Raw genomic sequence first — 13,893 nt, 5'->3', positions numbered from 1 at the left:
TGCTGGACTCCTCTGGTTGCGGGATATATAGGGTTTGTAGGTTCATCAAGAACCCGAGGAACCCAGAGCCAATAAATGAGCTGCACCCTGCAGTGCGTTTTCATTCTATACCGGGTATACAGTAATTCATTTGCTGCAATATAAGGAGTAAAAAATAGCTATCAAGAAAACCTTTGCATTTCCAAAAAGGGCACAAGATAAGGTGTTGAGGAGCAGTGGTTATTTGCACATCTCTGAATTCCGGGGTGACCATAGTAGCACGTGAATTACATGGAATTTCTCAAATAGATGTCTTTTTTACACACACCCCTATATTTGGAAGGAATAAATGTAGAGAAAGACAAGGGGCAATAACACTTGTTTTGCTATTCTATGTTCCCCAAGTCTCCCGATAAAAATGATACCTCACTTGTTTGGGTAGGCCTAGCGCCCGCGACAGGATATGCCCCAAAACACAACGTGGACACATCACAGAAAACAGAGCTGTTTTTAGCAAAGTGACTACCTGTAGATTTTGGCCTCTAGCTCAGCCGCCACCTAGGGAAACCTACCAAACCTGTGCATTTCTGAAAACTAGAGACCTAGGGGAATCCAAGGAGGGGTGACTTGTGTGGCTCGGACCAGGTTCTGTTACCCAGAATCCTTTGCAAACCTCAAAATTTGGCTAAAAAAACACATGTTCCTCACATTTCTGTGGCAGAAAGTTCTGGAATCTGAGAGGACCGACAAATTTCCTTCCACCCAGCATTCCCCCACGTCTCCCGATAAAAATGATACCTCACTTGTGTGGGTAGGCCTAGCGCCCGCGACAGGATATGCCCTAAAACACAACGTGGACATATCACAGAAAACAGAGCTGTTTTTAGCAAAGTGACTACCTGTAGATTTTGGCCTCTAGCTCAGCCGCCACCTAGGGAAACCTACCAAACCTGTGCATTTCTGAAAACTAGAGACCTAGGGGGATCCAAGGAGGGGTGACTTGCGGGGCTCGGACCAGGTTCTGCTACCCAGAATCCTTTGCAAACCTCAAAATTTGGCTAAAAAAACACATGTTCCTCACATTTCTGTGGCAGAAAGTTCTGGAATCTGAGAGGAGCCACAAATTTCCTTCCACCCAGCGTTCCCCCACGTCTCCCGATAAAAATTAACCTCACTTGTGTGGGTAGGCCTAGCGCCCGCGACAGGATATGCCCCAAAACACAACGTGGACATATCACAGAAAACAGAGCTGTTTTTAGCAAAGTGACTACCTGTAGATTTTGGCCTCTAGCTCAGCCGCCACCTAGGGAAACCTACCAAACCTATGCATTTCTGAAAACTAGAGACCTAGGGGAATCCAAGGAGGGGTGACTTGTGTGGCTCGGACCAGGTTCTGTTACCCAGAATCCTTTGCAAACCTCAAAATTTGGCTAAAAAAACACATGTTCCTCACATTTCTGTGGCAGAAAGTTCTGGAATCTGAGAGGAGCCACAAATTTCCTTCCACCCAGCGTTCCCCCACGTCTCCCGATAAAAATGATACCTCACTTGTGTGGGTAGGCCTAGCGCCCGCGACAGGATATGACCCAAAACACAACGTGGACATATCACAGAAAACAGAGCTGTTTTTAGCAAAGTGACTACCTGTAGATTTTGGCCTCTAGCTCAGCCGCCACCTAGGGAAACCTACCAAACCTGTGCATTTCTGAAAACTAGAGACCTAGGGGAATCCAAGGAGGGGTGACTTGCGGGGCTCGGACCAGGTTCTGTTACCCAGAATCCTTTGCAAACCTCAAAATTTGGCTAAAAAAAAACACATGTCCCTCACATTTCTGTGGCAGAAAGTTCTGGAATCTGAGAGGAGCTACAAATTTCGTTCCACCCAGTGTTCCCCCCAGTCTCCCGATAAAAATGATACCTCACTTGCGTGGGTAGGCCTAGCGCCGGCGACAGGAAACACCCCAAAGCGCAACGTGGACACATCCTAAATTTTGGAAAAAAACAGAGGTGTTTTTTGCGAAGTGCCTACCTGTAGATTTTGGCCTCTAGCTCAGCCGGCACCTAGGGAAACCTACCAAACCTGTGCATTTCTGAAAACTAGAGACCTAGGGGAATCCAAGGAGGGGTGACTTGTGGGGCTCGGACCAGGTTCTGTTACCCAGAATCCTTTGCAAACCTCAAAATTTGGCTAAAAAAACACATGTCCCTCACATTTCTGTGGCAGAAAGTTCTGGAATCTGAGAGGAGCTACAAATTTCCTTCCACCCAGCGTTCCCCCAAGTCTCCCGATAAAAATGATACCTCACTTGCGTGGGTAGGCCTAGCGCCGGCGACAGGAAACACCCCAAAGCGCAACGTGGACACATCCTAAATTTTGGAAAAAAACAGAGGTGTGTTTTTGCGAAGTGCCTACCTGTAGATTTTGGCCTCTAGCTCAGCCGGCACCTAGGGAAACCTACCAAACCTGTGCATTTCTGAAAACTAGAGACCTAGGGGAATCCAAGGAGGGGTGACTTGCGGGGCTCGGACCAGGTTATGTTACCCAGAATCCTTTGCAAACATCAAAATTTGGCCCAAAAAACACTTTTTCCTCTCATTTCGGTGACAGAAAGTTCTGGAATCTGAGAGGAGCCACAAATTTCCTTCCACCCAGCGTTCCCCTAAGTCTCTCGATAAAAATGGTACATCACTTCTGTGGGTAGGCCTAGCGCCCACAAAAGGAAATGGCCCAAAACACAACGTGGACACAACATATTTTTTCACAGAAAACAGAGGTGTTTTTTGCAAGGTGCCTACCTGTGGTGTTTGGCCTGTAGCTCAGCCGGCCCCAGGGGGGGGAGGGGGTGGGGGCAGAAATGCCCTAAAATAAATTTGCCCCCCCAACCCCCACCCTCCCCCGCCGGGAGCAACCCTTGCCTACGGGGTCGCTCCCCCTGCGTGACATTGGCACCAAAAAACAAATCCCCGGTGCCTAGTGGTTTCTGCCCCCTTGGGGGCAGGTTGACCTAAACTCAGCCAATCTGCTCCCAAGGGGGGCAGAAATGGCCTAAATACAATTTGTCCCCCAGGGGAGCGACTTTTGCCTGATGGGTCGCTCCCCATCTCTAAAAAAACAAAACAAAGAAAAAAAAGAAAAATTCCCCTGGCGCCTAGAGGTTTCTGCCCTCCCCCCCACCGGGGGCAGATCGGCCTAATAATAAAAAAAAAAAATGTGCCCCCCCAACCCCCACCACCCCCCGGGAGCGACCCTTGCCTACGGGGTCGCTCCCCCTGCGTGACATTGGCGCCAAAAAACAAATCCCCGGTGCCTAGTGGTTTCTGCCCCCTTGGGGGCAGATTGACCTAAAATTGGCCAATCTGCCCCCAGGGGGGCAGAAATGGTCTAAATACAATTTGCCCCCCAGGGGAGCGACCCTTGCCTGATGGGTCGCTCCCCATCTCTAAAAAAAGAAACAACAAAAAAAGAAAACACAAAAAAAAAATTGCCCTGGCGCCTAGAGTGTTCTGCCCCCCCCCCCGGGGGGCAGTTCGGCCTAATAATAGGCCGATCTGTCCCCCGGGGGGGGCAGAAATGGCCTAAAATAAATTTGCCCCCACAACCCCCCCCCCCCCCCGGGAGCGACCCTTGCCTACGGGGTCGCTCCCCCTGCGTGACATTGGCGCCAAAAAACAAATCCCCGGTGCCTAGTGGTTTCTACCCCCCTTGGGGGCAGATTGGCCTCATCAAAATAGGCCAATCTGCCCCCAAGGGGGGCAGAAATGGCCAAAATATAATTTTCCCCCAAGGGGAGCGACCCTTGCCTAAGGGGTCGCTCCCCACCAAAAAAAAAAAAAATGGTCCCTGGTGCCTAGAGGTTTCTGCCCCCCCTGGGGGCAGAAAAGGCCTTTTCAAAAAAATGCCCCCCCTGGGAGCGACCCTTGCCCAAGGGGTCGCTCCCTTTTGTCAATTTCAAAGAAAAAAAAAAAAATCCCTGGTGTCTAGTGGGGTTTCAAAAGCCGGATTGCAAGCAATCCGGCTTTTGAAACCCTCGGAGGGACTTCAAAGGGAAGGAAATACTTTTCCTTCCCTTTGAAGCCCCTCCGGGCCTCCCAAGTGATTGAAAAAGAAATGCTTTTGCATTTCTTTTTCAATCGCGCTGGAAGCAGAGCTTCCAGCGCGACGAGGGAGGCCCCTGTGACACATCAGCGCGCGCGCTGACGTCACAGGGGGGGGGGGGTGGGGGGGTCGGGGGTGGAAGGGGAAGGTCTTCCCCTTCCATCCCCTACTTGGGGGGGGAAGGGGGGTGCACGGGGGGGGCGCTAGCGCGCCCCCAAGTTCCCCTGTGCCATGGACGAGATGATCTCGTCCAAGGCACAGGGGAACTGTAGCCTTGGACGAGATCATATCGTCCAAGGCACCCAAGAGGTTAAGCACAGCTTGTTCACATGTGAGTGTGCTGATACATATACTTTTTGTCCTTACTCAGCAAGGAGGACATTGCAAAGACTATGAATATCTTAGGACTCTGTCTTTATGTACATCCTCTTCCCTCATAGATTCCTGTGAAATAATGCAGTTTTACCCTACCCAAAGAATTCACTTTCTTTATTTTTCATTTACTTCTTTTTCCCCCTACACTCTACACAGAGAAGACAAAGTCTTCAAGAAAGCCCACTGGATCTCTTATTGAAGGCAGTGTTATCTACAGAAACATATGGCCTCATTTTAGGGTTGAAACATTCCTCCATCATTTTTAATCCTACATACTGGGCATGAGATTAAATAATTCTATCCACCAGTAGGTGGTTTTAGTTTGTACTCTTCGATCCCCTCTGTCTTTTTCAAACACCCATAGCAGTTACTTGGTTAAGGTAGCCATTATATTGCACATTATGAGCTTGTAATGTTTATCACTATCACGGTTGCAGCCCACATTGGTAACTACCATTATCAATTTAAAGAGCCATATGATTAAGTGTGCCACTCTGCGGGTGGGTGAGGGCTTCTGTTCTATTAACGTGAAGAATCTTTGAATCAACCATTCTATCGGGAACATGACAGACAGTCAGAGGTATTCAGTGATTTCCCTGGCTACTACTTTGCGGACAGGTTAAGTATTTGGGAGGGTGTACTCGGGGACCCTGCCCCGCCCCTTCCTATCTCCTTTTGTATAGTGAAAAAAAACAGGAAGGAGAGAGGAAAACAAATAAAAAAACGGAGAGGGAAGGTGGGTAGAGAAGGAAGGAATGTGGAGAAAAGAGGAAAAGTAATGAAATTAAATGAAGGAAGTGTCCAATGCCTTATGGAGATCACATGGAAAGAAAGGGTAAATATTACATATAAAAGTAACAGGACTGAATTGGTCTGGCGTAATGTTTGACATAAGAGATAATATAGAGAATGTTTGCTCTTCAATTTAACATATTGCCAGTAATTTAGTGTTAGAAATGGGGTCTTTTGTTGGCAGTCAGGTTACCCCCTGTCCAAACAAGGACCCTCAAAATCTAGTCAGGGTAAGTCACACACAATCCAAATTATCCAGTGCCCACCCCCTGGTAGCTTGGCACTGAGCAGTCAGGCTTAATTTAGAAGGTAATGTGTAAAGTATTTGTGCAATAAATCATACAATAACACCATATAGCACCACAAAAATACACCACACAGTGTTTAGAAAAATATATAATATTTTATCTGATAAATGCAGGTCAAAACGATTAAAATGCAATAAGTAAATGTTGAGATATCACTGAAAAGTGATATAAAGTGTCTTAAGTCTTTTAAAAGCAAACTAAGCCTCTTTCAAGCACAAAGTACCTGGTTCGCGTGAAAAATCTCCACAAAGAACTGCAGAGGAGGAGATGCGTGGAAACAAAGGGGTGTGCGTTGATTTCTTGGGCCGCACACAGCGATGTGTCATTTAGTTTTCACGCTGAAACGGCTGTGCGTCGATTTCCGGCGCTCTGTCGTGGATCCTCTTCGGGTTGCGGGGTTTTCAGACGCCCCAGGGACGATGTGTGGATTTCCTGTGCTAGCAGGATGAAGTCAGAGGAGCTGCGTCGATCCGGTGTGTGTTGCGGTGAATTTTCTACCGCACCACAGGCACTGCGTCGATTCCTCTCTGGCAGTCGGGCTGCGTCGTTCCAGCTCGGCTGTGCGTCGATCCAGTGGCCCGTGCGTCAAATTTCCGGTCGGTACGCTGCCGCTGCATTGATCTTCTCGTTGCAAAGTCAGGCTACGTCGTTCCGGTTCAGCGTGGGGTGAAATTTTCACTGCAGTGCAGGCTGTGCGTCGTTTCTGGCAGGCTGTGTGTCGAATTTCGCTGCATAAGGAGTCCTTCTTGTAGAGATTAAGTCTTTTTGGTCCGGAGTCTTCAGGGAACAGGAGGCAAGCTCTAACAAAGCCCTTGGAGAGCACTTTTTCACCACAGCCAGGGAGCAGCAAGGCAGCAGGGCAACAGCAACGTGGCAGTCCTTCACAGAAAGCAAACAGGTGAGTCCTTTGGGCAGCCAGGCAGTTCTTCTTGCCAGGATGCAGGTTCTGGTTCAGGTTTTTCCTCCAGGAAGTGTCTGAGTTGGTAGGGGCAGAGGCCCTGTTTATATACCCAAATGTGCCTTTGAAGTAGGAGAGACTTCAAAGAGTGGCTTAGAAGTGCACCAGGTCCCCTTTAAGTTCAATCCTGTCTGGCAGGGTCCCAGTAGGGGATGTGGCAGTCCTTTGAGTGAAGGCAGGCCCCTCCACCCTCCCAGCCCAGGAAAACCCATTCAAAATGCAGATGTATACAAGTGAGGCTGAGTATCCTGTGTTTGGGGTGTGTCTGGGAGAATGCACAAGGAGCTGTCAACTAAACCCAGCCAGACATGGATTGTAAGGCACAGAAAGATTTAAGTGCAGAGAAATGCTCACTTTCTAAAAGTGGCATTTCTAAAATAGTACTATTAAATCCAACTTCACCAGTTAGCAGGATTTTGTATCACCATTCTAGCCACACTAAATATGACCCTTTCTACTCCTTTCAGATCATCAGCTACCACTCAAACAATGTATGAGGGCCGCTGCAATGTTAGCCTATGAAGGGAGCAGGCCTCACAGCAGTGTAAAAACGTATTTAGGAGTTTTACACTACCAGGACATGTAAACTACATAGGTACATGTCCTGCCTTTTGCCTACACAGCACCCTGCCCTATGAGTTACCTAGGGCATACCTTAGAGGTGTCTTATATGTAGAAAAAGGGGCGTTTTAGGCTTGGCAAGTACTTTTAAATGCCAAGTTGAATTGGCAGTGAAACTGCACACACAGGCCTTGCAATGGCGGCCTGAGACAAAGTTAAGGGGCTACTTAAGAGGGTGGCACAATCAATGCTGCAGGCCCACTAGTGGCATTTAATTTACATGCCCTGTGCACATATAGCGCATTCTATTAGGGACTTATTAGTACATTAAATAGTCCAATTGTGTATGATCGAATGTTACCATGTTTAAAGGGAGAGAGCATATGCACTTTAGCACTGGTTAGCAGTGGTAAAGTGCGCAGAGTCTTAAAACCAGCAAAAACAGTAGCCACAAAGTGGAGGGAGGCAGGCAAAAAGTTAGGGGTGACCACCCTAAGGCTGTCAGGTCCAACACTTAGCTTGTATTTGAAAGACAGATCTAGTTAATGATGGTTTTTGTTAACTCCAGATTTTCTTACTGACTTTGTGAGAGTTTTTTGTGTCTTAAAAGCTAATGTTTGGGACCTACAAAATAATTAGCAGACTCTGCTTGACAGATGCAAAACACCCTCTTTTGTGATAGGGCATTCTGCAGCCAAGAATGGCATTATATATTTTCACTGGGGTTTTGCTTGAGAAGACAAAGGTTTTAGGCAAATTTCAAACATAAGCCTTGCTTATATAGAGCATATCATCTCTGTGCTCCACTTGAGCAGACTTTCCCATGCCCAAATGCTTTGAGTTATAGTGCTTTCCCAAATGTCTTGATCAAGGAGTTAAAACCATTTCATAAATAAGAATCATGGGTAACCCAAAAAAGACAACTCTTTCTGATCTACATACTTTTATTCCAGGGGGAAAATAAATCTTTGTACTAAACAGTAAATACATAAGGCACATTAAACCTAAAAGCTTCATGGAAGGCCACAGGCAATGCTTGAGTAGGAGATTCAAGTCAATTGACATTTGGTCTCTAAAATACAGAATCTTTATATGCAGGTAAACGCTACAAGAAGCGCTATCTGACATAGCTTTAAACACGATTCGAATATTATCAGCCCCCCCCTCATTGCCCCTACAGCAGAAAGCAGCAACACATCTGGACATCTAGAGAAGATCCTTCTTTCCAAAAAACAGTCCTTAATATTCTACAAGGATGGACTAGAGGTGGGCAAACAGGCTTGAGCTTGGCTCATTCCGTTTGTCTTGCTCTCCTTGAACTACGACCCATCAATAGCCAAGACAAACTTCCACAACGGAATGAGAGCAGTCACCATCTGGATGGAAAACAGCTGCCTTAAACTCAACTTAGACAAGACAGAGATTCTCGTTCTCGGCTCCACCCACTCCACCTGGGACGACTTCTGGTGACCAACCGCCCTAGTAAATGACCCCCCAGCCCATCATGCACACATCCTGGGCATCATCCCGGACTCAACGCTTTTCGTGACCCGTCAAGTCAACACTGTCCCATCCTGATTTCACACCCTGTGCCTCGTTTGGGAGATTTTCAAGTGGATCCCTACTGAGACAAGATGAATGATCACACACGCACGTTTCGGTAGCAAACTGAACTACAGAAACTCACTCTATGCCGGCATCACAAACAAGCTTCAAACAAGAATACAGAGAATCCAGAACGTGGCAGCCAGACTCATCCTGGACATCCCCTGCCACAGCCACATCTCTGCCGCCCACCTCAGAAACCTGCCCTGGCTTCCGGTCAACAAACGCATCACTTACAAGCTACTGTCACAAACCTACAAGGCACTGCACAACATCGAACCGGCCTACCTCAACCACTGCCTGACCTTCTACACCCCCACCAAGCAGCTCTGTTCCTCCCAACTCGCTCTCACCGCCATCCCCAGAATCAGGAAGAGCACAGCTGGAGGCAAATCCTTCTCTTACCTCACAGTCCAGATATAGAACACACTCCCACTCAACCTCAGACAGGCCGTCTTGTTGAAGCAGTTCAGGAAGGACCTCAAGACCTGGCTCTTTGAGTGAGCAGCATGCCTGCAACATCGCCTCGAGACCCGACCAGTGATAAGTCTTGCTTTATAAGTATTGATTGATTGGTTGATTGATTACCTGGAACGATACATACCGGCGGTATGCAGCCCTCACTGGTACGTGGGAGGGAAATACAGTAAACTTTGTAAGTGTGTATATCCCACCTAGGCTCCAAGACATGACTCTGCCTGACCTTAGTTCACTACTACTTAGTCTTCCGTAGGGAGAGTTATTCCTGGGAGGGGACTTCAACATGGCACTCAGTGAGACCGATGGCCCCCTCGACAAGGGAACTTGACTGCTTGCTCCTTGGCTGACTTCACCTATGCCCTGGGTCTAGTAGATGTGTGCTGGGCCCTTAATACCTCAACCAAACTCCTTTACCTTTCACTGAGGGGCACACATCAGTCACTCCAGAATAGACCTGGTACTAACTGACATATCGTCTCTCCCACTTCCAGGAAAGACAACACTTAAACAAGAGGCATCTTTGATCACTCCACTTTGTGGGCAGTGTATGGTCTTGATGGTCCAGCAGATCGCCGGGTGATAACACTTAACCCTGGTACCTAAAAAATTCCTAGGGTGAAGGAGGGCCTTGTACTGGCCATGGAACCTTATTTTTCTGAAAACAAGGCAACTGTAGATTCAGCATCAACACTATGGGAAGCCTACAAGGTCGTGGTGAAGGGATAGGCCCTATCCTTAATAGTAGATAAAAAAAGGTACCCACAGGCCCATTTGGAGACACTTGAGAGTGATATTTTACAGTTAGAAGCTCAACAACCGAGTCTGGGTCAAACACAAATTGTCACACAAACAACAAGAATACAGTCATAGTGACTAAGGCGGCCAGGGCTAGACATATGGCGACAACGCACCGCCTCTATGAAGTAGGAGACAAGGCAGAAAAACTTGGTTGGTTGGACAGGAGGGAAAGAGCAAGGAGGTGGGTACTGAGAATTCTATCAGTTGAAGAGGAGTGGGCGACTGACAGGACTGCAATAACCAAAGCCTTTACCTCTTAATACTCCCACCTTTACTCCCCATCTCAATCTGCTACAGCAGAGGAATCCAGCAAGTTGCTCGCAAACATAGTGCTCTCCTCTCTTACAACAGAAGACAATACTCTAATTGAAAGTGACCTCACAGAAGAAGAAATAGTATATTCAATTTGCAAGCTAAAATCTGGCAAGGCTGTCAGTTCTAATGGGCTTCCAAAATAACTGTATAAACTGTTGGCCCCAAAACTTGCTCCACACCTATTAAAGAAGTTCAAAGACAGTAGAGAGCAGGGAATACTTCAGAGAGACAGCGAATGGCCACTATAGTAGTCATACATAAGGAGGAAAGCCATTGGTTGACTGCGTGTCATAAATACCGATATCGATCCTCAATGCGGAGGTCAAAATACTAGCCAAGCTTCTGGTCTCTTGATCAATACAAATCATTGGAAGATTAGTCCATCCAGATCAATCCAGCTTCATGTCGGGCCGCAGCACGACTCTTAACCTTAGGAGATTGCAAAGGATTCTGGGGGGAGCATGCCTTATCCGAGAAGACGCTCTAGTCCATTCACTGGACGTCCAAGTGGCCTTCTACAAGGTCAAATGGCCATTCCTTTTTGAAATATTGATGAAAATGGGTTTTGGCCCCAAATTCTTGGGATGGATACGACTCTCTTATTCTGAACTTCTTGCCCATGTCACGGTCAACAAGGGACCATTTTGGGCCATCGTACTGCACTGCATTCCTCGGCAGGCGTGTCTGCTTTCCCCCTCTCCTTTTTGCCCTAGTGTTGGAGGCGCTGGCAGCCTGGATCCAGGTGGATCCTATAATTTGTAGACTCAGATGAGAGGAACAGTGGGAAGACAGAATTTCCCTCTATGCTGATGACATCCTGCTGCATGTGGCTGATCCTGAATCATTTTTAGACAGAATAATGCACATCCTCACTCAATTTGGCTGTTACTCCGTATATGTAATTAGACGAAATCACTTCTTTACGCTTTGAATGGGCCCAAACCTGCACTGCCTCGGGGATGGGAGGTCCAGATAGCCACAGAAGGATTCAAATACCTTCAGATATTTGTCATGGTCGAACCAGTCCTCTTATGAAAAAAACCTGCTGCCAACTTTAACAACAGGTTAAAGAGTGGTGTTCAACACTGGAGATCCCTACCGCTGTTGTTGCTGGGCAGAGCAGCACTATTCAAGATGATGGCTCTTCCCCATTTTCTTTATGTATTGCACAACGCTCCCCATCTGGTGCCAGAGAGCTACTTCAAGGCTACAGATACCTCTCTCTGCACCTTGCTTTGGGATTGGGGGGGGGGGGGGGGGGGGGGGATCAACCCGCATAGCACTAAATAAACTCACAAGGGAGTGGTACGATGGAGGAATAGCTCTCCCGATATTAGAAAATACTATTAGACAGCCCAGCTCGCGACTATCAATCAGTGGGTCCACCTATCGACAGAGGAGTAGGCGTTTCACATGGACTGGCTAAACTGACAACCAGGGGGTTACTTGCGAGCAATGTACCCAACCTCATGATGCCTACCACTACAAAGCCCTACAGCCGTACCCATAACACTCTGGTACACTGCACTGGCAGGGTTGGGATGGAAGGGTAGGATAACCCAGGCCACACCCTATGGGATTCTGAAGCGCTGGGTACTCTGGGAACACTGCCAGGATTTGACAAATGGGACTTCATTGGCCTATCCAAAGTAGGTGATCTTTGGTCACAGGGAGATGCCAGCTACTTCACTGACTTGCAACACTATTACCAACTATCCCCTGCAGAAACCTACAGATACTTTAAAGTGCGACATGCTCCCTGGACAGCGCTTCCCCGGGGCACAGAATTGCCAGACTCCACCCCTTTGGAAGACAGACTATTAGATGACCACATCACTAGTAAGGCAACATCGCCCACATAGCACAAATTGATCAACAATTCACCAGACACCCTCATACAATTGTGACAAAAATGGGCCGTAGACCTTGCGGGATGGAGGATGATGAAAAGTCAGAAGCTCTGGCATCCGCGCAAGCGAGAGCAATAAAAGTTGAGTTGCGCTTAGTGCAACTCAAAATATTGCACAGATCCTATTATGCCTGCAGTTCACTAGCAAAAACGGGTAGAACGAAGGAGGACAACTGTCGCCAAAAATGTGAACAGAAATGCACCTTTTTTCACACTGTATGGGAGTGTCCCGCAGTGCAGCATTACTGGGACTCAATATTACAATGCATGACTGTGCTGTGTGGCGGTGCATTACCTCTAATGGCAAAGAGGTGCCTGATCAATATCTGAGACAATGCCGATTTGAACCGCATGGATCAGACCAGCATGTTTCTGGGACTTCTAATTGCCAAGCGCAACATTGCGCGCTCATAGGGAGCGGAGACGGCACCACATCTGAGCGAATGGAAGACAGACATGGACTGGTGTATGGTGGCCGAAAGAGTGGCGTATGAGTCGAGGGGCTGTCCTGCCAAGTGGGGCAAAATTTGGAGTAAATGGAATAAGCATTGAGGAGGTCTGTCTGTTCCCCTTCAGCTGGTGAACGAGTCTGGATAAAATCAGTGAAGATGCTTGGCTGTGTACTATTACAAGGGTGGGAGTAGTAGACTGTGTCCAGTACATAATACAATCTACCGGATGCTTGTTCAATATGAAAGGTGATGAGATGTGGTGTATTACCTTGTTTTCTTCTTTCAATGATAAAGATCTTAAAAATAAAAAATAAAACTGAAAAAAGTAGGATAGCTGACCGCATAGTGCCTCAAACAGTGTTTATGTTGGCAGCCAAGTTGAGCTCAAATTAACATGCGTCTCTCTGCAAACCTGCAAGTGGACAGCAAATCGCCTTGGGAAGTCAGTGTTGTTCTTCGTTTTACTAATTCATGTTATTGTTGCAATGGAGGTGCTGTTCCAATCCCTCTTAACCCTTAAGTGTGGTGTAAACAAGGACACTACCATAAAACAGTCCCCCTATTTCTCTTGTGCCTATCTTTGTGCTTTATGAAGAAAGTAAATTTGACTTTTTATATATGTATATCTGGTCATACTGAATTCTATGTCAGGACCGGAGGCAAGGATTATATGGTTCCTTCAATTTTTATTGACAGCGGTCACAAGAAACATTATATATCAACAAACTGCATTTCCCATAAGCACCAGAAAAGGTAGAAATAAAAGAGCAATCATATAACATCCAATCATTATTAAGTTAATCCAAATAATGTCCCTTGTCACTGTTCTCTCTCTTTCTTCGCTGCTCCACAGCCATCAGGTCAGGCTTTGAGTCTCTACTCTGCACTAGATCTTTTGTTTAGTCTTTCATTGTATTGATGGAATGGTTATTATGCCTTAACTGTACTGATTATACTGGTTATGTGTTAGATCCCTGTTCGCTGAGCCCGGGGTATTTCTTATTTGTAGTTTCTCATGTTTGGGCTTCTGCACGATCTTATGGTATGGAGCGTGGCGGTCCGGACGGGCGCTAGAGGGCATGCTAGGCAATGCTCTTATAAGGCGCTGTGAGCTCGGCGCTCACCTATAACTCCCCAAGGCACAGGCTTTCAGGTATATTAACATCAATTATTTAAGTTGCAGGACAGCATCTAGCTCGCTGGAACGTTTTCCATCTCTTCACGAGTCAGGCACGGCGTGTGGTGTATGCCACTGACAGCAAGAG

The 13,893-nt window shown here is 47.1% G+C and overlaps 1 protein-coding gene across 2 annotated transcripts in view; it reads right to left on the bottom strand.

The window, feature by feature from the left end:
• Nucleotides 1-13,893, bottom strand: part of CUL2 (cullin 2) — a 454,610-nt gene that overhangs the window by 360,798 nt on the left and 79,919 nt on the right. The gene's annotated exons all lie outside the window — the stretch shown is intronic.

This window comes from Pleurodeles waltl, chromosome 10 (assembly GCF_031143425.1).
Source record: "Pleurodeles waltl isolate 20211129_DDA chromosome 10, aPleWal1.hap1.20221129, whole genome shotgun sequence".
Classification (NCBI taxonomy): Eukaryota; Metazoa; Chordata; class Amphibia; order Caudata; family Salamandridae; genus Pleurodeles; species Pleurodeles waltl.
This window is presented reverse-complemented; position numbering and strand designations above follow the sequence as displayed.